General features: G+C 49.3%; 1 protein-coding gene across 3 annotated transcripts in view; it reads left to right on the forward strand.

The window, feature by feature from the left end:
* The first annotated feature begins 13,081 nt into the window (after nt 1–13,081).
* The window catches only part of LOC105190582 (uncharacterized), a 290,780-nt gene continuing 278,839 nt past the window's right edge, over nt 13,082–25,022 (forward strand). The window contains exon 1 of one of the 3 annotated variants that reach the window (XM_019844800.2): nt 13,082–13,361. The gene's annotated coding sequence lies outside the window, so the exon portion shown is untranslated. Of the gene's footprint in view, nt 13,362–13,498; nt 13,833–15,197; nt 15,309–25,022 lie in introns of those variants that run through there. The other 2 variants (XM_025307811.1, XM_025307810.1) reach the window with 2 other exon arrangements.

Raw genomic sequence — 25,022 nt, forward strand, 5'->3', positions numbered from 1 at the left:
CGAGGGTGGTCTAAATAAACGTGTACACAGCGTGATTAGTATCATAGTGTAATAATGCACCGAGCGGGAGCCCGGAGAGTTCACGCTCGGCGGAAAAATGCATAATCGTGCAATCGCGCAACGGTGGAAACCGCGCACGGCTCGTTTGAGCAGGAATAACATCGACATTACGTACGATTATATTCAGTTTCAGCCTCGCTCGGTCATGATTATTATTCCCTTAGTCATAATTTTTGTTGCAATAATAATTAAATTTTACCATTCTACATTCGCACGATCGCACGTAGGAAAAAAAATGGCCGAGCGACGAAACGCGCGCTTCCAGTCCCGCGCGTCCGATTTTGCAAATCTTCTCCGCCCGATTTCTCTACAATCCCCCGTCGCGTACGCATATAATATTTAAATAACTTAGTAAACATCGGCCGTTCGATTCGAATACACGTATAAAAGATGATATATATATATATATATATATTTCCGCCGATATTAATCCAGGCGCGGCACGAGATTCCATGGTTGTGAAAATACACGCAAATCCGACGTGATATATTCTCGTGTACGAGAATCGTTGATCAAACCTTAAGATGAAAAACAAATAGCCTTTGTCCTCATGTATTTTGCATCACTGTTGGACGGACGTATTAATATCCGGGCAGCCGCGCTGTGTCGTCCCCCAGCGTGAAGAATTCATTTACTCGACCCAAATAGAGGAGCACGTGTCCTCGACTCAGATAAAACGACGTGCATGGGTAATTAATCCATGCCAAATTTATTCTCGCGGACTAGATCGAATCCGGCAGCGGGACCCGATAATGTAGGTCAAAAGGTCTCGGGAATAAAATTGGAAGTGCTACTACGCTCGCAGCGTGACGCTGGGAGCGAGTGAGAGAGTGATGCGGCGGAGTAACCGTTTCGAGATCTGCCGGCTATATCGATTTTCAATCCGTAACTGAGCAACGCTTTAACGCTCCGAAAGACGAGATTACCTACGTCGCGGAATCATCCAGCAACACACGGCGCGCCGGGCGAGAACTCGTTTCTGAAACCTAAGCAAACCTCGTCGACATTTCTCTGTCCCGCGTCGAATATAGTTTCCCATTTCGAATGATTTTCCTTAACTGAGAGGAGGAAGGCGAGGCAGAGAGAGAGAGATAGAGAGAGAGAGAGAGAGAGAGAGAGAGAGAGAGAGAGAGAGAGAGAGAGAAAGAGTTTATTCACACCCTGGGGAAACAACCCCTTAGGTTTCATTAGGAATACAAGTACACGCCGACGGCGTTGTAAGACCATTGATCGTACGGAACATTAAAGAATGCACTATCAAAGTGTTGAGTAAAGTAACGCAAAATAACGCAGAGTAACGCAGAGCCGCCATAATGAGCGCCCGACCCCACCATGACTATAATAATATTAGATATACAGAATAGATATTTAGATATGTTGATATGGGTGCATATAGACATATATATAGGTACACATTGAGAGAGAGAGAGAGAGAGAGAGAGAGAGAGAGAGAGAGAGAGAGAGAGAGAGAGAGAGAGCGAGGAAGATCGCGTATCGCATAATTCGTTCCACTCGTTTCGTTTCTGCGGTGACTATACGAAACTCACGGCTACACACGATTCGCTCTGGTCGATTAATAAAGTGGAAATTCCAGGCTCTCCCCGACAACATGTAGTACCAACTTGTAAGTGTTTCTCGTCCCGGAGAAATATCTCCCGTGCGCCGCGATTTTTCTCGCCGAGAGATTTTTCCAGCCCGCTTCTCGCCTCGCTCGCCGCCGCCGCCGAGAGTAAGCCGCGAGAGTCTCGCGATGTGGTGTACAGCACCCCCGGAACCGGGATACAATTTTCCCGGACTCGCTCGTGTTCGATTGACAAAGCGGATACGACTGCGACACGCGAAACTTCTCGCGGATGTAAAGAGAGAGGCCAGCCGGCCGGTAACTCCGAGGAAAAGTCCTGCGCTATCCGAATGGTCGGACCTCGCAGCGGCGAGTTTTGCCGTTTTCTCGTGCACGGACCCTCGTCGTATCGCTATCTGCATCATCTCCGTGACGATGCTCTGTCGGTCGATCTCCGAAACAATAACCGGAGCTCTTCGCGTGTATGTATGTGTGTATGTATGTGCGCGCGAGCGTGCAGTCGCTCGCCAAGCACGAAGATAGAATCGTTTGGCAGGGAAAGCTCTTCTCGTCGCAGACGTCTTTCCACTCGTCTTGCACTCGGTGCGCTTGTATCGGTGTATGCGCGCGCGTTTGACGTCGATATCGAGCAGCGGAGAAACTGCAATTCCCATCCGAGAATCTTTCAAACTCCCGGGGAATTCAGCCGTTTTTCGGCTGCGAAGCGGATATTTTAGATAGTCGCGCGCGCGCGCGGGAGAGAAAGGGATACCGTTTCGTATCCACCGCGGATCTCGTTACGCCTCCGTTATTCCCGCGAAAAATCGCTCGACGAGCGGCGCGGCGCGCGGCGTCTCGTTCGTTAGCGCCGAAAATACATACTTCCAGCCGGTGAAAACGCGAGAAGTTAGCCGCAACGGGAAGTAAACTGCGACGACGCGCTCGGCCGGCCGACCGGCCGGTATAAAAAGCGGCGAAGGGTTTAAGTGCAGAGTTGCACGTGGTTAATTAAATAAGGCGAGAAGCGCGGATTTCGCCAAGTTTTTAATTAGTTTTCGCACTTATGAGAAAGTGCATTCCGCTCTCGACGATGGACGTCGTCGCGTCAGCGTCGGCTTTTCGCCGCTTGTCTTACGTGCGCACATGCGGCCCGTAAATAAAAAAAAGAATCCAAAGTATCTGAAATATTCTGATTTTTCTTTGTGTGCCGATTGCGCGGCTGCCTTGCCCGGCAAATCGCGACGTGATGTTCCGCCGTTCAGCGGAAACGCTTTATTAGCGCGGAACTGATCATTTGTCGGGTGACGTCCCGTCATTGACAGGCTCGGCGATTTCGCACTTTCGGCTGAGACTCGAACTCGGCTCTCGAAACAGGTCGGCTCGAAGTGAAGACCGTTTCCTTATATAACAGAAATGGAAGTTACCGATAATCCTCGACTAAAGGCTTCGTGAATGTACACTCGCGGACTTCGTTCCACAGCAGACCTGGCGAAGCAGATTCGAGGGAAAATCCCCGCGCTGACTAGAAGAATATTCACGTAAAGACGCCACCGGATCGAATTATAAAGGCATAAAGCCTCCGCCGGACTAGATCGGATCGGAGATCGAGCATTGAGAATTGGAAATTAGAGTCGGACGAAACGAACTTGGAGCTGGGCTCGCGTTATCCCGAGATTGGTCAAGCTCTCCAATCTCCGATAGGCCATTGAGGATTGACCGACCTCGGGATAATCGCGAGGCCAGCTGGAACTTCGTTTCTCGTCGTAGCCTCATTTCGCAGCGTTCGCTCCTCGATCTCTAGCCCCGATACGCCCTTCGTGTGTATAATTCTTTCAGCCGGAACAGTGTAAGCAACTTTGAGATGTAGTTTAGGACGAATCGCTGTCCATGAATGCACACAGCCGGCGTCACGGCTCGTGTCCGTCGATTCTCCGCGCTCACTTGAGCGCGACCGTCTTGATGAACGGTGAATGTATCCGCTCCGCCTCAGCGGGGCAGCAGCCCGGCTCAAATAGACAAACTATCCGAGCAACTTGTCTTAAATTATACGGAACTCCGCAATTTTCGTTTCACGAAGTTTCCGAGCGAACCGCGGCGCAAAGCTGCACCGCCGCGCCCCGCTCTTTTTGCCCCTCCCTCCCCCTCCCCCTCCCCCCCCGTCACCCCTTCGCCGCGCGTCAGCTTAATGTTAAGTGTTTCGGAAGGGGATTTACCCGGCGATGAATAAGAACGCCACTTAATATCGGGCGAGTATATCTGGCGCCTTCATTAAAATGCAAAATTCCCTTTGCAATTGCCTCCCTCCCTCTCCCCTGCCGCCCCCGCCGCCGTGATACCTGTTTTCTCGCCGGTGCTCTCTCACACCGATATGTGCCCCACGTTCCGCCCCAACCTCCCTTGTCATCCCCTCGAGCGCTAAGTGTGCGTAATATTTTTTCGCGAGGTCGGGGGAGCACGGAGTTTATATTCGCGAACGACCAAAGTCATTACCTGCATCCCCTCTCCCTCGCCCGACATTTTTTCACCTTGTCTGAATTGTCGGGCGCTCGCGGGACAATCGGGGCGAGTCGCTTACGCAGTTGCGCAAAGCCCGACGCGAAGCTTTGGGGCTTTCGGTGGGGTGCTCAGATAAGAGAATCGCCCCTTACCGGGGAGAAAAATGCACCGGGCTGATTAAGGAGTTTGCCCAGGGGCGGACACCTCTTCACCGCGCGTCCACCCCCGTAAAAATATGCTCGGACGAGAGACCGCGACTCGCGATTGACCTGATTGTTGCTTACGCGTCAACAATAACACGCGAAATAGAAGAACCGAGTGACGGCCACCGAGCGGATGTACGAAGCGAGTCGAATGAATTTTCGCGAGTGAATCGCCAGACGTTGTAACGCGCTCGCGTTAATCCCTCGTATTAGCTGAGCGAGAACTGCAAACTCTTGGACTGTGTGTGTGGCTCGTCTCTTTCTCCCCTTCTCTCTCCCTCTCTCTCTCTTTTTCTAGTGACGTCTGTTCTTGCGGACGATAATCTCAGTGTTTAACGTCGCGTCGAGAGTTACGTCCCTGCGTTTCACCCGGTGGATCTTTAGAGCTCCCTGCCTCTCCCCCCCCCCTCTCCCGCGTCGCATTCATTCCCCGAGCAAACTTCCACGGTCGAAATAACGAAGAGTATAACTGACTAAGAGACCAGAGATAGCACGCGCACATCCGACGGTAGTCCCCGCGCGACCGTCTTTAGCCGGTCACGAATCTTCTTTATCGTCCAAGTCAGCGCAGACGCCGGCAATGTTTCCGGATAAATGGTGTACAGCCCGGCCCCCTGGCCCCTTTCCCCTCCCAGCTTCGTTATCCTTCAACCTAGACCTTCTTACAGCGTGGTGGTGGCGGCGGCACCGCCACCGCCACCGCCACCGCCACCGCCACCGCCACCATCGCCACCACCCTATACTTGCCTCTTGTCCGGCGGAATTAACCGACGCCGCGTTACTAACTTCGGGGATGAATCGGGTACGTGCGGGGCATAAATTAACTCGCATGACGTCGACACGAGTTTAACTAGTTGCCAACACTCTTTTTACTCGACCACGTCGCGTCGCGTCGCTTTGGTACACAACGTCGTATAAACCAGCGCGCTCGTGAATTTCGCCGGCTCGAGGCCAGTCCGGCCGGCGCAGCGGATAAAAGAGTCGTCGCGCGGGGGAGGGAGAGGAGCGAGGGGGGGGGGGCGCCAGAACGGCAGCGGCATTTGCAGAAATGCAAGCGAGTCTCTCGCGGCGCAGCCTCTGACGCAGGAGAAATAGCCGCGGAACCGGTTGACATTAAAAGGATTGCGCCTGTCGATCCGCCTGATCGCGCTCGCTGCTCATTTCGGCGTGACAAACGACGCGGACAACGAGTCACGTTGGATAAATAATCGCGCTGGATATAAACACCGATATCGCGATCCTATGACGAGTGCGGTCGCCAAGACGCGGGCTGGTCCGCGCGATTTTTCGACACTCTTGGTGGTTGACCCACCGTGAAAGAGACACGTTATGGAAAGGTACGCAACTTGTATGCAAATATCGAACCGGACTCGAGAAGGAGGCGGACCGATCGACGAAGCGAATCGATTCCGCGGGCGCGCAGTGGACCGGTTAAATGCCATCACACACAAACGAACGTAAGCAGTAAAGAAACTGACCAATCACAATCAATTATTCTCGCAAGTTTTAAAGTGACGTCCTTAAATTTCGATTGTGATTGGTCGATTTGCTTGCTGCTTACGTCTTACTGCTTAAGTTCGTTTGTGTGTGACGGCCTTAAAGGGACTGGAGGGTCAGATCGCTGAAAAATCGTGCTTGTTTTTGACAATATTTTGCGATGAACTGAATAAATGTGCAAGAATGCAAATTTTAGGTATATTTATACAACATGTGAAGAGTAGAAAAATTTTGTTTATTAACAATACCAAATACTTATATAAATATACAATATGTATAGCTGAAATATACCCTCCTTTTTTTCAAGTTGTCGTTTTTGCAGTAATATCTCGGCTCTCGGTGGTCCGATCAGAGCGAATTTTAGCTAGAAATCTTAAGGAGGCTTATCATTATCCGGTGAAGCGCTATAAAAAAGAATTGAACAAAATTAACAAAATGGCAGCTATTATTAGGAAAAAATTCAAATTTTTCAGTTCTTTTACAATAAAAAATTAATATCTCGAAATGAAATATTTTGACGGAGTTGTCCATGGTTCACCTGAGAGCCAGACGAACAAATATTATTGCTTTAAAATTTCAAATCGATACGAAGCTCAGTCTCGGAGAAATCACTGCAAGAAGTTGAACGATAAAATTTCGAGAGAAACGCCTTTGAAATTCAAGTGGACGTATATTTATATGAATATTTGTTAATAAACAAAATTTTTCTACTCTTCATATGTTATATAAATATATCGAAAATTTTCATTCTTGCACGTTTATTCAGTTCGTCACAAAATATTTTCGAAAAACAAGCACGATTTTTCAGTAATCTGACCTTCCCAGTCTCCCCCCCTCCCCCTTAAAGCGGCGCGATATCTTGACGAAATTAGCGGCGACCGCAGGAGCATTGCCGAATGTCACGTCACGACGCGAGAGAACGTGGTGAAAAACAGAGGCGAGGGCGAGACAAAACAAAGAGTCGCGAAAGAAACGCGCTTGCGATTTTTCCGACCGGAGGGTGGAAAACCGAACTCGCTTCCGCGAGCGTTCCGCGTTGCAAGCGGCGGTAGCCGCGCGCTCGCGCTCGTCCTCGTTTGCTGATAAATTTCTCGACTGAATACAAGCGAGCGAGAATGGAAAAAGAAAGAGGAAAAACAAGAAGGAATAAACTACAAGCACGTGGAGAACAGTTTATCAGCCGCTGGTCAAAGAGTGAATGGTCTTCAAAAGGCGAGATTGAACGGGATCCATACGAGCTTGCTCCCTTTCTTCCGGCGCAGAAGAAATAAACGTTCGGAATCAATGGCGAGTGCCGAGTCGCGGCGGGACCGGCCGGATCAAAAGAAATGAAATTCCTACGGTCGCTCACAAAGAGACGCATAATTACATCTGATCCGAAGGAATTGTCTCGAAATTGTTCGGAAAATTGCTGTGTCCGAACTCGGACCGAGCATTCTCTCCCTCCGCGGTATTCGCCCGACCCTCTGTCTGTCTGTTTCTTTTTCCCCGCGCGCCGAACGAAAGCGAAATGTAGCTAAAATCGCTATTTGAGGACATTGCGCGAGTGTATCGCGCGGTAACTCGACGACAACAACGACGACGACGATTACGGTATGGTGCTCGCCGGTGAGGGATTCGCGCACGGCGGCGGCAGCGGTGGCAGCAGGGGGGAGGAGGAGGTGGGCGAAATCTTGATGAAGTAACACAACAAACTTGGAGTTTCGACAATGAAATTCCGCGTAAATACCGTATCACACTAGCGACTCGCGACTGCGACTGCGATTGCGATTTCTTGTTTTCCAATCGCACTCGCGATTGGCGATCGCGGCTGCGGCTAAATACTGTCACACGTACAATCCCAGAGAAAAGGGGTTTACATTCTACGAGATCTACCAAATAATAGTCTATCTCTTTATTAAATTGTTTCGACATTTGAAGAAAAAGATATGTAACACATAAAACAACACTAGATATAACCTGATTCTAATGATCACCGACTTCTACATACTATTAAATAAATGTGATTATGACGAGCGAGTCACGTGATTATAGCGGAGTTCTGCGATCGGTTGCGACTGCGGCTGCGACTCGAAAAATGGACAGCCGTCCCAAACGATAGTCGCGAGTCGCAGCCGCGAGTCGCTGCTTTCCGATTGGTCGAGGAAGAGTCGCAATCGCAGCCGCAGTCGCGAGTCGCTAGTGTGATACGGCTATAAGACACTCTCGATCACGAATTCATTTCGTCGTATGTTTATCCAGCTGGCTGGCTTTCAACTCGCGGAAAGGCGCGCGCGCGTTCTCACGACCGCGACGACGACGAGGACGATGCTGACGTCGCGCTTTGCGCCAATTCGCTCAGCTAAGTACGGAAAACATATCAATTTGCTAATGCCGCACATTAATTGGGACTCGCTCGGTAACCACCGCGTAAGTTACACTCTCTTGCTCTTCTTCGCGGCCTCGGATTATTCGAGCCGAGTGTATGCCGAAGCGTCTCCCCCTCCCGTCTCCCGTGTCCCACATCCGCCGCCTCCCTCTTCGTACTTTGCGCTTAAGCGACTTAATTGTCAAGTGTGTACGTCGACGTGATTGACGGCGCACGAGAGGCGAACGAGCGTCGTGGAAAAACCGCGAGAGCGGGCGGGCGGGTGAAATTCGCTCCGACGGGAATCGATCGTCCCGTAAAAGTTACTTCGTGTAATCTCGTTTCCGTAGTTGCCGGCGAGCTCGCGAACGTAATTTCTCGCAATCGCGCCTTCGCACCCTATGCATTTTGATCCTTAAATTAGCAGCGATCGTCTGGTCGCGAACGAATGGACACCCGTTACCCCGAGGAGATGATGTCTCTCGGTCCAGGGGGTTTACTCTCTCTCTCCTCTCTCTCTCGCTCTCTCTCTCTCTCTCTCTGTCTATTTGCCTCCCTCTCTCTCTCTCTCTCTCTCTCTCTCTCTCTCTCTCTCTCTCTCTCTCTCTCTCTCTCTCTCTCTCTCTCTCTCTCCATGCCGGTACATAGTTACGACCTTACGAGATAGTAGGGTCGCACTAAACCACACGTTAACACACAAGTACTAAACACAGTTCCATTACATGCAGATCGTTCCATTTGTTACGGAGTACATCCCGGTACTTTTGACCAAGGCCGCTGCCGCGGAGTTTCATGAATTCCATCAAGATACGTAATGGTTCTCCCAACAATGACATCACGGCGCGAGGGGGATCGATAATAATACCGTCTGTGTGTAAGTCTGGGTGTGCATTCGCGGGCGCGTGCGCATGCATGTGTGCGCGTGCGGCAAGATCCACGAGAAAGAGATACCCATTGAGATCGGAAACCTTGGATTTCCGGGACTGCAAGATGCCTCGGTGCTCTCTAATTTCGAACGAGTCGAGCGCGCTCTCGCTGCAGCAGACCCGCCAAATCTCGCGGACCGCGCCGAGTCTCGGAAATGTTTTCCGAAATTCACATCTCTCCTCTCTCGTACAGAACGAACGCGCGGATAAACGCGTTCGGCGCGCGGCCAACGGTGCGCGGTGTTATCGATTTTCGGCGAAAGACAATTCGCTGCGCTGCGCGAGCCGGGAGCGTATTACCGGAGGTGTAATTAACGGTATCTAACGACGATTAGTGTATACTCCTATTAACCGGAGCCCTTGGGAAATTCTTTCTCGCAAACAACCGCCGCGAATAACCGTGCCGATAATGAACGTCGGTCGTCGCGCGGCTTTTAATTTCGCCGAGAGAGAGAGAGAGAGAGAGAGAGAGAGAGAGAGAGAGAGAGAGAGAGAGAGAGAGAGCCAATCGGCTCGCGCGCGTTCGTTGTTCCGTTCGCCCGATATGATCGTCGGGCATTAAAGAGCAGACGAGCGTGTCGTGAGCGAACGAGCGAGCGAGCGAACCTCCGCTTCGTTATCGCCGACAGGAAAATATGTAGTGAGAAATGTGAACACCGTGACGCGGGTATGATTGTCTTTCTCTTCCTCTCTCTCTCTCTCTCTCGTGCACGCGCGCGCGCGCGTTTTAGTGGATGGCATCGCGCGTCTCCGCGCGACTGATGGAATTTGCGAAACTACCGGCGCACGTTGTTCGCCGACTTTCTGTTGATTCGGCTGTAACGCTGACTGCAACACACACACACACACACACAGCATCTCGTATCAAGAAACACACGCCAGACTCGCGCGACACGGCCAAGTCGAGCGGTGAAGTCTCGTAATCGTGCAATCTCTAAAACACGAGTTTTGTATCGCGGGTCGGGGGGAAATCCTTTTCCCCGAACGTTCCTCGAATGATCGCAGGTCGCTCTTTCAAAATAAAGCAAGCCGCGAAGGAGTGTTCCGAGTAAATTATATCTTAATAATAATAATGTTAATAATAATGATGACTGATAATAATAATAATAATAACAATAATAATAATAACGATAATGATAATAATAATCGCATAATAAATTTAATATTACTTGTGATTAATGCTATTTGTCTCAATTATCAACGCGTCCAGATTGAAATGCGAGTCGTCTCGTTCGCGTTAACACGGCTAAAAGCAATTTCGTCGTTTGATAACACTGCTCTCTCTCTCTCTCTCTCTCTCTCTCTCCCTCTCTCTCCCTTTCCCCCCTCGCGTGGTTGCGCGCGCGTGTCATATTATATTATTCTATAAAGTCCGGCGTCGCACGCGCGTCCGCGTATCCGCGCGATCGTCACGGGAGCAGTCGCGACAATCGCGCACAACTCCGGGGAATTGGCGCTTCTGCCGACAAGTGACGGCGCGCGTATACGTCCGCGATAAGTTTGTCGATTATCCCGATACACGGCGAGCCGGCAAGCCGGAAAATTAAAGCGCGCACTGGCGGATCCCCGCGGAAATTCGCCGGCGTATCGCGTCGCATATTTACGGGGATCCTCCGACGCGGACGCGTCCACAAGTCTCTCTCGCGCGCGCTCGCTCGTTCGCTCGTGGCTTTGAGCACTTCGACGATCGCCCGGACGAGCGGCCGGCAATTCGCCCCTTCGGCGCCCCAACAACTCGCTCGCAACACGTTCGCTCGCGATAAGTTCAACGATCGCCCGGGTGCGCGGGCGCGGTTCCCGAGGAAATTAAAACTTGGCCAATTCAGCTGCACGCCGCGCCGGTTGCAGTTCGCGCAGTGGCTTTATTAACCGTCGGCACGGCAGCAAAGAAAGCCGCCAGAGGGGCAAGGCTAATGAGAGGTACAGAGAGAGAGAGAGAGAGAGAGAGAGAGAGGGGGAGAAAAAGAGAGAGAGAGAGGGCGAAGCTGTGCTGGTGATTCTCGCGTTGTGCGCGAGCGCTCACTCGGCCGACTAAACCACCCTCGTCGAGATATGACGAGTCCGTGCCGTTCTCTCCGGGGTAATCTTGATTCTCAGACCGTTGCCGCGCTTCCGACGACGACGACGACGATGATGCTGCTGCTGCTGCTGCTGCTGCTGCTGCTGCTGCCGAGTGCTACGCGAGTTTTGATCAGCGTCCGACGGCAATGAATGAAGAATTCTGCACCGCAATCGGCGAAACACTCGCAGAACACTTTATTAGAAAGAGAGATAGATAGAGAGATAGAGAAAGAGAGAGAGAGAGAGAGAGAGAGAGAGAGAGACTGTTTTCCAGGATTCCATGTTCATGGAGCCGCAGTTACGCTCAATTCGTCGCCTTAACGAGCCGATTGCTGAAGCCGCTGCGCCTCTGACGTCGCCAATTATCGATGGGCTTTTCTTTTCACCAGTGCGTCGCCATCGGCCGGCGCGATATTTCCGATACACAGATCTGAAAGACGTCGTAAGCGACGCAAACGCGATGTCCTTCTTCCTGGATTATCCGTCGCGCGAAAGCGTCGGGCGCTGATTCTTTGGAATATTCATTTCGCATCGCGCTGTTAATATCTCCGTTAAAACAATCGCGATATCACGCGAATGCTGTTTATGAATAATATTCGCATGAGAGGCAAAGGCAAAGGGTAAATATAGGATGCGGATTATAACAGCGCGGCGCGTGTAATGTGTCAGATATGTGTCCCCGATACAAAACGAAATAATTCCGCGCAAACAAAATGTGTAACGCACGGCACTAGACGGCGGATTAAAAACTGTAGGAGGGGATCCATTGTCCCGTTATTTTCATCGCATATTAGTAAGCCGTAAATTCTCGTAAATATTTCAGCGGCCAATATGTATATAGAGCTCTCGCTCGCACGCGAAATTGTGTCGAATAAACATACGCGCCGTAACGCGTTAATTTACTTTGGCGATATTATCAATTACACTACGGCGTGTGGCCCTGATTTGATCAATCATTATGTACATAATTCAGTCATCGCGTATCTTGCGCACGAATCGCCAAATATTGACTGGAATCTTTGAAGTTTTACATACACGCGTGCGCGCGTGCGCGTTGAACGCCAGATTAAGCGAGACGCAAAGCAAATATGCGCATGTTCTGGTCTCTGCAGGCGAGGCGGAAAAAAGACCTTTCCGGGGGAAATTATTATACAGTCACGTGTCTCGTCATCGATCCGCTTACGGAAACACAAATTTCGCAAAACACACACAAACACACACAGAGGGAAAGAGAGCTTTCATACTCACACAAATATTGATAGAAAATCATCATTTCAAAAATATTTTGCGATAAGAAATTAATTATTTTTTACATGACATGTGCGACAAGAATATGTGTCAGTGATCATAGAGAGAGAGAGAGAGAGAGACTTCATCTCAAAATCACAAATTTGATTAAGCTACTCAAATTCTCGTGAAAAGACTGACGAAATAATGTCGACGTGAAAAGCGCTGTACTCCCCACTCCGTCTGAAAAAAGAAGAAAGAAAAAGGGAAAAAGGAAGCAAGAGAAGGCAAATAAATTTCCGCCGCTCATAATTCATCGTAGCCGCGAGACGCCGCGACGAAAAGAGAAATTTTCGACGTTCCGCGGGCCGGACAGGACCGTACTTACACCGACGTGAATTAGGATAGGACGCAACCCGCGGAAAAGCACAAGCGCTTGCGCTAAAAGCCACGGCCGCCCGCGGGGGTTGGAAGAGGGTAAGAGAGCTGGCGTGGGTGAGGAGAGGGGTCGCGTTGGAAGCTTCTGCGGGAAACGGAGAATCTGCGAGTGTCAGTGCAATTCGCGACGCGATGCCCTTCGCTCCCCCGGTCCGTGCTTAAGGGGTGGATCGAGGGCGCGGAGTGCGAGTGGCGAGAGAGAGAGAGAGAGAGAGAGAGAGAGAGAGAGAGTGAGAGAGAGTGAGAGAGAGAGAGAGAGAGAGAGAGAGAGAGAGAAGGAAAGAGAGACAGGAAGGAGATTGCGAACTCGCTCGCTCGCTCGCTCGCTTGCTCGTTCGCCCCGACTTGTCTCGTCGTGACGTCGCCGGGGCCGACAGGCCGACTCTGACTACCCTCTGTGCGCGACAAGTTGCGAGGGAATCAAAACCGCCTCCGCTGTCGTATCGAGCCCCGACGGGGGGCACACACAATACGAATGGAGCGGTCGTGATCGGTCGTCGTCGTCGACGTCGTCGTTCACGCGCACGAAGAGACGAGTGTTGAACGTGAGTGACAATCGTGGATAGGATTGAACACGCGCGTTGTCTCCGTCGTCGTCGTCGTCGTCGTCGTCGTCGTCACTGTCGTCGTGATCGCTCGCTCGCTCGCTCGCTCGCTCGCTCGCTCGTGTTGCCAGCCGTCGTCTTTGTCTTCGTTTTCGTCGCGCTCGTCGCTCGACGACGACGCACGAAGAGTGCGAAGCGGCTTGAATCAATTATTCGCGATAATCGTGCGGATTGACGCGATCCACAGCGTGGTGTGCTACACAGCCGCGGCGGGGTCCCTCTCATCGATACGCCGGAGGGCTGCCACCGCGAGATTGAAAATTATGCAAACATAATTTCCGGCGCCGTGCCTGGTCTCGCGAGTCGCGCCGTACGACCGCCGGCGCGGCGTGGCGTGGCGTCCGGAGGACGTCCGCTCTCTCGCGCGTTCGCTCGCCATTATCGGGAAAACAGCCCTGCGAGATGCTCGAAGTAAATTTAAGATACGAGGCGCGTCCCTGTCCTTTGCCCCCGCCGGCCCTTCGTCTCGCACCTCACGTCTACCTCTCTCGTTCTTCGCTCGTTCGTTCGTTCGTGCGTTCGTTCGTTCGTTCGTTCGCTCGCTCGCTCGCTCGCCTCGTTCGTTTCCCGTCCGGCAACTTCCCTCGCAAGTTCCCGCTTAAATTGCGTTAGAAACTCGATTTGCGACGTGCGATAATAATGATTGAAAAGTTTGGCGGCAATTATCGATTAAACGCGAGACGCGCGGCGATTCCTCTTGCCGAACTTTTTCACCCGAGCGATCCTCGTCCCGCGTGTTCCGCGTCGCTCCCGATTCTCACGGTTCCTCTTCCGGGGTAGAGGCACTCTCCCTTCTCCCCATCACCATCGCAGCGCGGCACGATGAATCGAAAGTGAGCGTGAACGCGGGGCACGCCCTCGGCCGAAATTCTGCCATCGTCGGTTGATAATCGCGCCGAATAACGACCGTGCGGATGCACGTTGTGTATAATAACGCGTCCGCCGCTCTTTCCACGCACCTCGTCAAAGTTTCGTCGGCTCCGACTGCACTTTCTCCTCGCCGCGTCGCGTTACTTCGCGCTGCTGAAGTTTCGGTGGGGAATTAACGGCGAAATTGCATTCGGGACTCGATTCCGCGGGGATGATAATAACGATCGGAAGCTCTTACGGCAATTATAAACGCGGAAACTTAGCGTGCGTGAAAGTTTGCCGGCAGTTCGCGTCCCGCTATCAGCATTCCGATCTTAGTTACAGTTCGAACAAACGAGGAGAGACAATTAAATATGTCCGCCGCTCGCCGCTGCTCGCGGACCGATCCGCGTTCGCGTCGCGAATCGCGTGCTTAATCACGTAGGGGGAGGGGAGCGGCGGCAACGTGCGGAAGATGAAAAGGGCGGAGAAATGTAATCGACGATCTGTAATTTAAGAGCGCGTTCCGACGGTCGCGTTAAAAGAGCACGCTCCGGGTCGGGAAGATCGCATCTCCGCGCGATGATCCGAAACGCGATGTGTAAACTGACTCCACGAGGTAAAACGCCTTAGCGAGAAATTAATATCAAATAAGGCCGAAGAATCCCATCGGGAACTAATGAGAGGATTATAAAACCGATATCTCGTACGACACACGTGACGCAGTTAATCCCGATATAATTATGCGAGGCTGCGATTGAGTGAGAGGAACGTGCCGCTATTCGCGATTGAAAGGTGCGGATAATTTTGCGAGGGCCACAGGATCATCAAAAACGCGCACAATGGATCGTGCCGGATAGATATTAATCGACAAAATATTAACCGGAAGGGGAGGGGGATCCAGTGTGTAAATATATATATATATATATATATATATATACTTGATTACGTGATTAATTAATCCACGGGAACGCCGGGCCGAAGAGAAGAGACTTCAGCTCGGCGCGGCGCAAGCGAGCGGCTGGACAAGATTTCACGGTGAGTACTCGCATAGCTGTAAGATACTGTGCGCTTTTACACGTCGCGGGAATCGATTACACACGGTTACGTAACGCCGACGTCGGAATTAATCGCCGTCGAGCAGCGTCGAGATCTTTATTCGCCGTCGCGCGATCGTGTCTCGCCGCTTCGACGTCGATTCGACTTCATTAGTCGGCCGCTGCTCTTCTTTCCAATGAATTTTTCTACGACGCTTTTCGCTCCCTCTCTTTCTCTCTCTCTCTCTCGCTCTCTCTCTCTCTCTCGCTCGCTCCCGCAAAACGAACACAACGATCGTAAGTAATGTAGACCTGTATCGTATATTCCTGCTAACGTATTTACCAATTAACGAGAGTAGCAGTTGGCCGCGAGCGGCGCCTTAATTTTCTCCCCTCGTCTTAATTCTCCGCGGTAATTCGCGGTCATATTTTACAGCGTTGCGGACCGGCGCGGTAATGACGGTAAATTATGTGTAACACTACGAGTAACGTCTGAATACCGGCTCCCCCTTTTCATTGTCAGGGTGATTCCGCGAGGACTCGCGAGGACGCTGCTGACAGGACGCGCGAGGAAGGACGAAATCGCGTCTCGAGCGTTAATTTTATAAGTCGTCGCTCTCGCGTTGACTCGCCGTGCGTGTCACTCGCCGTACAATTGATTCGTCACGAGACGACACGCGCTGATTGCTCGCGTCGAAGAACATTGTGCCGATCCAGCGAACGCCGGAGAAAAAGGTAACGAGTCCGATTCTACGCGCAATCTCGTTAATAGCCCGCCTCATTGATCGGACTGAAGCGACAGCTTCTCGTTGTATAGTAAATTTGTTAACTCGACCGGTGTTAAGCCCAACCGTTCATTACGGCCGCTAATCATGCCTCGCAGTTGAACGCGCGATAATTTTGTTTTCACACCGTGGAATTGATCTCCGGTGGCGAATAATGCGCGGATTGAATGGCGTTCTCGCGCGAATACTGTTCATTTTGACAGAGCGGCAAAGAGAGGAAGAGAGGAAGAGAGAGAGAGAGAGAGAGAGAGAGAAAGAGAGAGAGAGAGAGAGAGAGGCGCGCATATATTTATTATCACGGAATATTCGCGCTGCCCCTATCGCGTACCGCTAATCTCACGTGACGTGACTGAGAACACAAATTGATAAAACCCAAGTGCGGGACTCAGATATCCAGAATCAATCATTCAGAGGACTCAACCGGCGCGTTATTATCGTCTTTGTTGTTGTTGTTTTCCTCGTACGCATAATGATCCTCAGATTGGAACGAATCATTTTGCGCGTCGCGCACGTCGCGCGCAAAAAGTAAGAGGAGGAAAGGAAACACCCGGCGACGTAATTAATCGTATTTTCCGAAAATACGTGAAAATACACAGAATGCCGCAGTACGTTGCGTCGTTCGTTACGGCAAACAGCTTTAACCGGTCAAGAAAATTAGAAATTGTTTTGTCGCGACGCCGGTGTATCTTGCTCCGGTGTTTTTGTCGGGAAATCGTTAGCGTCCGGCTGGAATACAGCGAAATGCACTAGCCTCGAAAAAGTGGCTAGCAAGCATCGCGTCAGCATTCCATTCGGCATTTCGCCGCGGTCCTCCGCGCAATAAACGATACCGCCGTCTCGTCCGAGTTCCTAGGAACTAGAATCGCGGCTGGGAAGGAGAGAGAGGGATCTACACATCATCCGTTCTATTCTCTCTCTCTCTCACTCTCTCTTTCTCTCTCTTTGGTGTGTAAAATAAATTTCACCATCGTCGTCCGCGCGAAACGTAACAATTTTGCGAGGTGTTACCCGGAGGGATAAACACGCCGGGGTTGCGCGCTTTCCCGGCGGGCGGCCTGCGAGATGCGAGAACGGCGGCGGTAAGAAATCGCCCGCGGAATTTGGACCCGCGAAGCGCACGGCGAAGCTCGGACACGCAGAAAGTGTGCCGCGCTTTAATCGAAAACCGCCGGCTAAACGATTCTTTCGGGAAGCGTAAAATCGATTTCTCTAAGATTGGTTTTTCCACTGGGAGCGCGCAAAAAGCTCTCCCCGGGGACGAATTAACCGCTTTGCCGTTGCTGCTGGAAGCTATTACTAATCAATAGTCGCTGCGAACAACGGTGTTGTGTGTAAACGTACCTGCGTGAGCGCGATGTTCGGAACGCACCGCCACGGCGATGTTACCGTGTGTGTCGCCGGGTTTTTTTTTCCTTTTTTTTTTTTTTTTTTTCCAACGGAGGGTTGACGTTACCGAGCTCGTCGGTTAATCGGAAAGTAATGTACGCTTTTGTTTAGGGGGGGAGGGGGGGAAACAAAAAACGAAAATGGAACAAAAAGCGCATCGATACGGCGAACGAAAAGCGCTGACGATTAAATAACTAAACATCGCTGATTATTACACGGGCCCTGCGCGTGATATTTATAAAACGCACAAAGCCGGCCCATTAAAACTGTTTTTTCCCGCCCAACTAGCCGTAACGAATAAGTCCCGCTCGGAAAAAAGGAATAGCGCGGGCAGGGAGGGGGGGGGGAAGAGCGAGGAGCAATGTCGACAGCGGCCATTTAATACCGTTATGAATTATGCATCGTAACGGCGCATCGAGAACGAACTTCTGCAGTTTTCCATTTATATTAAGCGTCACGCAAACTCTCGTCTGCGTCAAGTGCTGAAACGCGAACGATTCGCGTGAGCTTGCAATTAACGAACTTACCGGCCGGGGAGATCGCGCGGCAGGGAGTCATCGGTGGATCATAACGAAGTAATTTGCTCGCCCCGCCGCCGTGCGCTTGTTTTAATGCACGCCGCTTCGCAAAGTCAATGTGTACACCCCGCGAACGGCGGAAGCGGCTCCGCCGCGCCGCCGCCGCCGCCGCCGCCGCCGCCGCGAGCAATTCACGGGGGCGGTTGGCCCCTCGAAAATCAGGATTGCGATTCGGAGCATCAGATGCCGCGTCGGATCAGCCTGAGCCAGGACGCGCGGCGAACGCGGAGCGTGCGCTTGCTGCAAGTCCCGTCGATTTCATCCCCTACTCTCGTCTCGTCGCGTACGAGAAAATCATCGTTTCACTTCCGCTGGCGATCCGACAGGACGACCCTGGACCCTCTTCCAAGCTCCGATTGATCGACGATCGACCGGCAGAACGATCACCAGCGGCAACTTCGAGCTGCGCAGTTTGCCGGCTGACAATGATCGAGAGAGCTAATAGTTGTGTGCGCGTTAACGGAACGGAAAGCGGTTCATACTCGAGTGAAAGCAACTCTGCGCGCGACTAATGTTACAGTCGATAACAATCTGGCGTACGGGCTGATAGGGGGAATTCCACATCCTCCTTCTTTCACAGCAACTGTGCTCCTTCCCATATCTTGCCGCGGTCCTTCGCCTGGTCTCTTTTCGCGCGATATCAAACATACATATGATATATAATCATACATCGAGCGGGCGGCAGGGGAGAGAATTGCCAGACATTGTCGGTCGAAATTTCACGTTGCCGTGACCGCGGATTTTCCGCAGCGTAGCGCCCTCGGCGACCGAGACAGCGATTCATCCGCCCGTGCCCGCGCGTTGTCGCGCAATTTGAACACTAAATTATGGTTTTGCCCGGCGATAATGTCGTCGGCGCGCGTTTATCGCGCGATCGCGTTCTTGCCCATGTATCGGTCATAAAGCCGGCCTGGCAAAGCTTGTCAATAGGTATCAGCCCTTGCGGAGAGGCTGCTTTGCGAATGTCACTGCGACTGCGTGATCTAAACCGTTCCGGTAATGGAACCTGTGACACGCTAGGTTTCCCCCCGATACAGGAACTGTAATGAGCCGGCTCCATACCGGAATGTCAAAGGTCTCTCTCTCTCTCTCTCTCTCTCTCTCTCCCTCCCCCTCCTCTCCCCCCGTTCTCGCTCTCGCTGCTTCGCAGCGGTAGACCGTTCAACTTTGATAGCTCATTCCTTGACGCGTATACGCGAGTTACAGCGGCAACGTCGACGATGGCGACGAAGGCGAAGCGAGGAAGACGGCGACGGCGGTTCGTACAATTGAGCGCCATCCGGGTCTGGCCGGAAATAAATTGCAAATTTCGTCAGGCCGAGCGAGCTGACGACATGTCGTGGAACCGACACGTTAGTTAATCACCTGCCGGTGCATGTTCAATTGCGATCGCTGTCTCGGAATTCAGGTCGCCGAGGCCGTAATGAAGCTTTACGGGCTAATAGCGAAAGGGACTGATATGCGCGCCAATCGATAGCCGGCGTCTTTAACCGCCCGTGACCGCGCTCAAGTTCGGCAAGAGAGGCGAGGGGCCCGCTCGAACTGTGGGATCAATCCGCAGCCGAGGCTCCTTCGTCACGTCGTATCGCGCGCGTTGCTGCTCCGCACATCCGTGCATCTGGAAGAGACATCTTTCTCCTTCTCGCTTCGACAGTCAGTCAGGATCAACGGGAACCACAACGCTCTCGATGTCGCGGTTGGAAGAACGACGAGAAACGGAGGAGCGCGCACGTAATTTTGTAACAATGCGCTGTAAATATTTGGCGACGGAGGTTAGGTTTTGTTGTATTGTAATATCCCCCGGGGTTGATACACTGTGCCGCGCCAAGTGTACGAGCTCATAGCTGAAGGCTGTCGACGCGTTGATGCATTTCGAAATAATGCTGCGAATATCGTATCGTCCCGACGCAGATTCGGCCGCTGCAATCCGCAAATATCGTTCGCACACACGTCGCTCTGCCGTTCGATAGCCGCGATTACGCGCCTCGTGCATTTCTCGGTGATGCTGTGAGCCGACGGCGCGGAGCGATGATCATTAGCACGCGCCTGATTATCTGGGTCGTATTGGACGGAATTTTCGGTCAGGTAAGACGCGTTCGGTAAGACATCACGCGCGCGCGCGAGAGAGAGAGAGAGAAAGAGAGAGAGACCGCCGCGGTGCGCTTTATTCGCATATATTCTCTGGAAAAGCTCGCTTCAGTCGCGCGAACGACTTCTTTTTGCCTTCTGATATTTCTCAGGTTACCGAATAAAGCTATGTAAATGTAAAATAGCAGCAAGACCCGCGTGGAGGAAAGTTGATTTATGAATTTTTCATTTAGCGCTCATGATAATCACGCAAACTGGCGAATAGGATACGATAATTGACTTTCACGAGAATTCACGAAAATTGACTGTCGCGCGATGTATACCGAGTGCCATCATTCGCTAACGAACGGAAGACGGATACCGAATTTACAATACGGAAAATCACCGGACGTGTCGTTATTTGGATTTGTTTGTCATAAATTTGTGTGTATGTGTCCCGTTCCCCATCGTCGCTGACACGCAACGACGTCGTTAAAGCTCCCCGCGCACCGCCAATTGCACGCGCAGCCGGATGTATTTTGCAGCGATCGGCCGGTCGCGCGCAGAAACCGCGACGTCGGGCGTTCGACGTCGAATCGACATCCACTTGGCGATTTCGATAAGTGCGCCGTTTGACTCGCGAGAATCTCACACCGATAAGTCGTGTTTCGCGGCCGCGTGCACTCACGCGATTCCTCAAATACGACGGGCGACGAAGTTCCCGAAGAACAAAGTTGTCTGGCGTCGAGCCACAAAGTGGTCTAGCCGCGGACCATCGAGATCTCGAGATATCGTTTGCGCGCGATCACGCTGCATCTCGCAGCTCGTGTCGTAATCGGACGGTCAGATGACCTTTTCGACGCGGCAGATATTTGTCACGCAGAGTTACGGCCAGCCGAGAGCGATAGTCGCGAGAGCGTATTTGTGTGCGAAACATTTTCGTGTACTTTGTTTTCTTTGTTGTTGAAGTAATTGTATATTGGTATCCGCGGAAATTTTGCGCTACCTCTTCGCTCATTATATTCTCCTGACACTGAAACGCGAAAATCGAGGAAATTTAATTTCTCCAATTTTGTAATTTTGTAACAGGATAATGCAACGATCGAGGAAGCAGCACGAAGAGTTGCAAATTTTTAAATTTGCCGCTAGAATTTTGTATATTCTTCTGATATCAAAAACGCGAAAATGGAGAAAAATGAAAAATTCGATATTCATAATTTTAGCAGATTTTCGTCAGGACAGTATAATAAGATAAAGTAGCGCGTATTTTTGTAAAGATATGCAAGGAGGTTTCAATGAAGAAAGCATATTATATAATATTTTAATATTATATTTATTTTTTTCATGTAAATGTACATCATAATTGTAATGCAATATTAATAAGATATATTACGATGGAATATAAAACAATACGATAGAAGATAATATATAATATTAATACAATATTAATACATGTATTACAATACATTACATTACTATCGCCACACCGCGATCCATCTCATCGGACCGGACGGAGCCGGTCGAGTTTTTACGTTTTCCACCATTTCTCTCCTTTCCACTTTTCCTTGTTCCTCAGACTTCTCCGCATTTTCTGATTTCCAAGTTATTCCCTTCGCAAACTTTTTTCAATCTCTAGTAAATTGGCACCTCCCATACAAAAAGTCGACATGCGACCTGTGTCAAAATTATATGTATTTTATATTGTATTTTATAGTTTCATTGTATTTTATATCGTATTATATTGCATTGTATTATATTATATTATATTATATATGATATTTTTTATAATTATTTATATATTGTATTTCTTTATAAATACTTTTTTATTCTATTATTCTATATATTATATACATATATTGTTATATAGTGTACAATATGTTGTATTTTATTGTTATATATATCGTATTATATATTGCGTATAATATATTATATTGCGGTGTAATGTAATAGAATATAAATGATAATAAAAATAGTTTTGAATCTAAACTACGTTTCAATTTATTTGTATATCACCTTTTTTCCTTTCTTTCCTGCTATCTCTGCTCCAGTTATCTCGGTTTTCCGCCGATAATTCGTGCTACCTCTTCATCGATTATATTTGCCTCATACAAAAATGCAAAATCGGAAAACTGAGAAAATTTGGAAATTTAAATTTCCCGCCAGAATTTCGCATACCTCTTCGCACCTTTTATATTCTCCTGATACCAAAACGCGAAAATCGAGAAAATTTCTCCAATTTTGTGACTTTGTAACAGGATAATATAATAACCGAGGAAGTGGCACGCAAATTTTTGAGTTTCCCGCCAAAACTTCAAATAGCTCTTCGCACCTTATGTTCTCCTGATACCAAAACGCGAAAATCGAGAAAATTTCTTCAATTTTGTGACTTTGTAACAGGATAATATAATAACCGAGGAAATGGCACGCAAATTTTTGAGTTTCCCGCCAAAACTTCGAATACCTCTTCGCACCTTATGTTCTCCTAATACCAAAGCGCGAAAATCGAGAAAATTTCTCCAATTATGCGATTTTGCAACAGGGTAATATAATGACCGAGGAGGTGACACGCAAATTTTTGAGTTTCCCGCCAAAACTTCGAATATCTCTTCGTACCTTATGTTTTCCTGATACCAAAACACGAAAATAGTGAGAAATGAAAAATTCGATATTCAGAATTTTAGCAGATTCGTATCAGGAGAATATAATAAACAAGGAAGTAGCGCGTATTTTGGATTCTGAAAGACGTTTTTAAAAAGGTTTTAAAAATGAAAAACGAATATTATATTTTTCAATATCATGTTTATTTTTTTTCATATAAATATACAACATAATACAAACATAATAATATAATGTTACACGATATATTACAGTAAAGTACAAAGTATAAAACAGTGTGACAGAAGATAATATATAATATTAATACAATATTAATATATGTAACACAGCACAATACAATATGGTACAAAATATACACTATATATATATATATAATATAAATTAGAATATATATATATATATATATATATTTATATTTATATCTATATTTAATTTTATCTTTTTTGGAACTTTTATAAACATTATTTGGAATTTGTATCAATTGTGAATATAAAATAAGTATTAAATATTGTAGAAATAGTTATTATATCGTTAAATTCGTTATTTTGCCAATTGAGATCTATTTCATATTCATAAGATTTCTCTAAGCAGTGTCTATAAAAGCTCATATACATATACATAAGAGATCATACATACATAATGAATTTTCATGAAAATCCATAATAAATTTTCACACGTATCCATAATGGATGTAACATAAATGATCATTAGATGTCCATATGATATGTTCATATATATATATATCTATCATGATATATTCATATATATTCATCATAGAGACAAATGTCTGGTACAGTTATACATAGTTTACAAACATCTAATGTTCACTGAACAGAGACGCTATGTTCCGTGTGGAACATTATATCAATATTAATAGATAGATTAATAGATATCAATATTAACAGATACAGATGTAAAACCGATCTATTCGTGCTACACGTAATTACAGGTTTTAATGGTACAAATTACTACGCAGCTACAATAAAAGTCACGATCGGTTTTGCTGATAGGAACTAGTACTTCGCTCGTCAGCCCTAATTGGGGTCGAGGGTAGTTTCTGAGGGAATGCAACGGGTACAAAATCTGTAATTACAGATTTTAGCGGTACATATTACCTCGCATCTACTCTAAAACTCGCGATCGATTCTGCCAATAAGAAGGGGTACTTTGCTCTTGAGCTCAATATAGTTGGGTTCAAGAGAGGCTTACTTCCGCGAAATCGAAATGCAAACATTGAATTTGATTTGGTGGCGAACATTAGTAGAAATTCTGTCCTTTAATATTTCCGCTCCTGTTCATTTTTTATTCTGCTTTCGTTGTGGTTGCGGCCACCAGCTCAGGTGAGGTCAGCAACGCCGCTTGAGAATTCACCGGCCCAGTAGCAGCCTCTTCCTGCAAAATAATACCGCGTATTATTCATTTCCACTCATACTTTCACCGTGTAAAAACATTTTTAATTCGGAGCAAGCTACGAGAACTTTACAGAGAAAAATTTCAATATTCCGTCGGTAAAGGTTCTCAGGTCCGGCATCCCCACAGCCGACGGTATGCATCGCGCTCGTCATTCCCGCGCTCCCGCCGGCGCCGCGGCGAGACAACGCGCGTCGGCCCGTGCTCGTCGCGATTAATCAATTATTAATTTCAACGCGGGCGCGACCGCAGCGTGAAATCCCCGAGACGCCGCGCCGGGGATACGAATTACAAACGCACTTTGCGCGCGCTACCACGCAAGACTCGCAACTCGCCTACGGACCCGATACCATAAACGCGTTAAGGCTTGTACCGCTTGCACTTTGTGAATACCAACGCGACCAGGGGGATGTACACGAGACCGGAGGAGAGGGACTCTTGCAATAGTACGGCCAACTACACAACCGCTTATTGCCCGCCAGTTCGTGTCGCTGACGCTGCAACGGGGCCGAGCCACGGTCCTTTGTGATTGACGCCCCGGCGCGGCGGCGCGGTTTAATACTCGGCGCGTCCACGTCAATTAAAGTTTAGCGGCATCGCGCGTCGATAACGCACGGCGCGGCGTGGAGAGCGTACGAGGGCGATACGTCCGAAAGCGGTCGGGATGGAAGGTCCGCTTGAAAAAAATGTGTGGTGCGGTCCGAAATTCTCACACGCGCGGCGAAATATCGTGCGAATGGCTAACGTGCGTGTGGTCGGCGTAAGGGTTTCACTGCGCTCGCCCGCTATACTTTCATCGTTGTGACACGCTGCGTCGAAGGGATGAAAATCGCGGCTAAATCAACAGCTCCGGACTGAAGTTTCTCTCTTTGC

Source organism: Harpegnathos saltator, unplaced genomic scaffold, assembly GCF_003227715.2.
Source record: "Harpegnathos saltator strain DR-91 unplaced genomic scaffold, Hsal_v8.6 scaffold96, whole genome shotgun sequence".
Taxonomy (NCBI): Eukaryota; Metazoa; Arthropoda; class Insecta; order Hymenoptera; family Formicidae; genus Harpegnathos; species Harpegnathos saltator.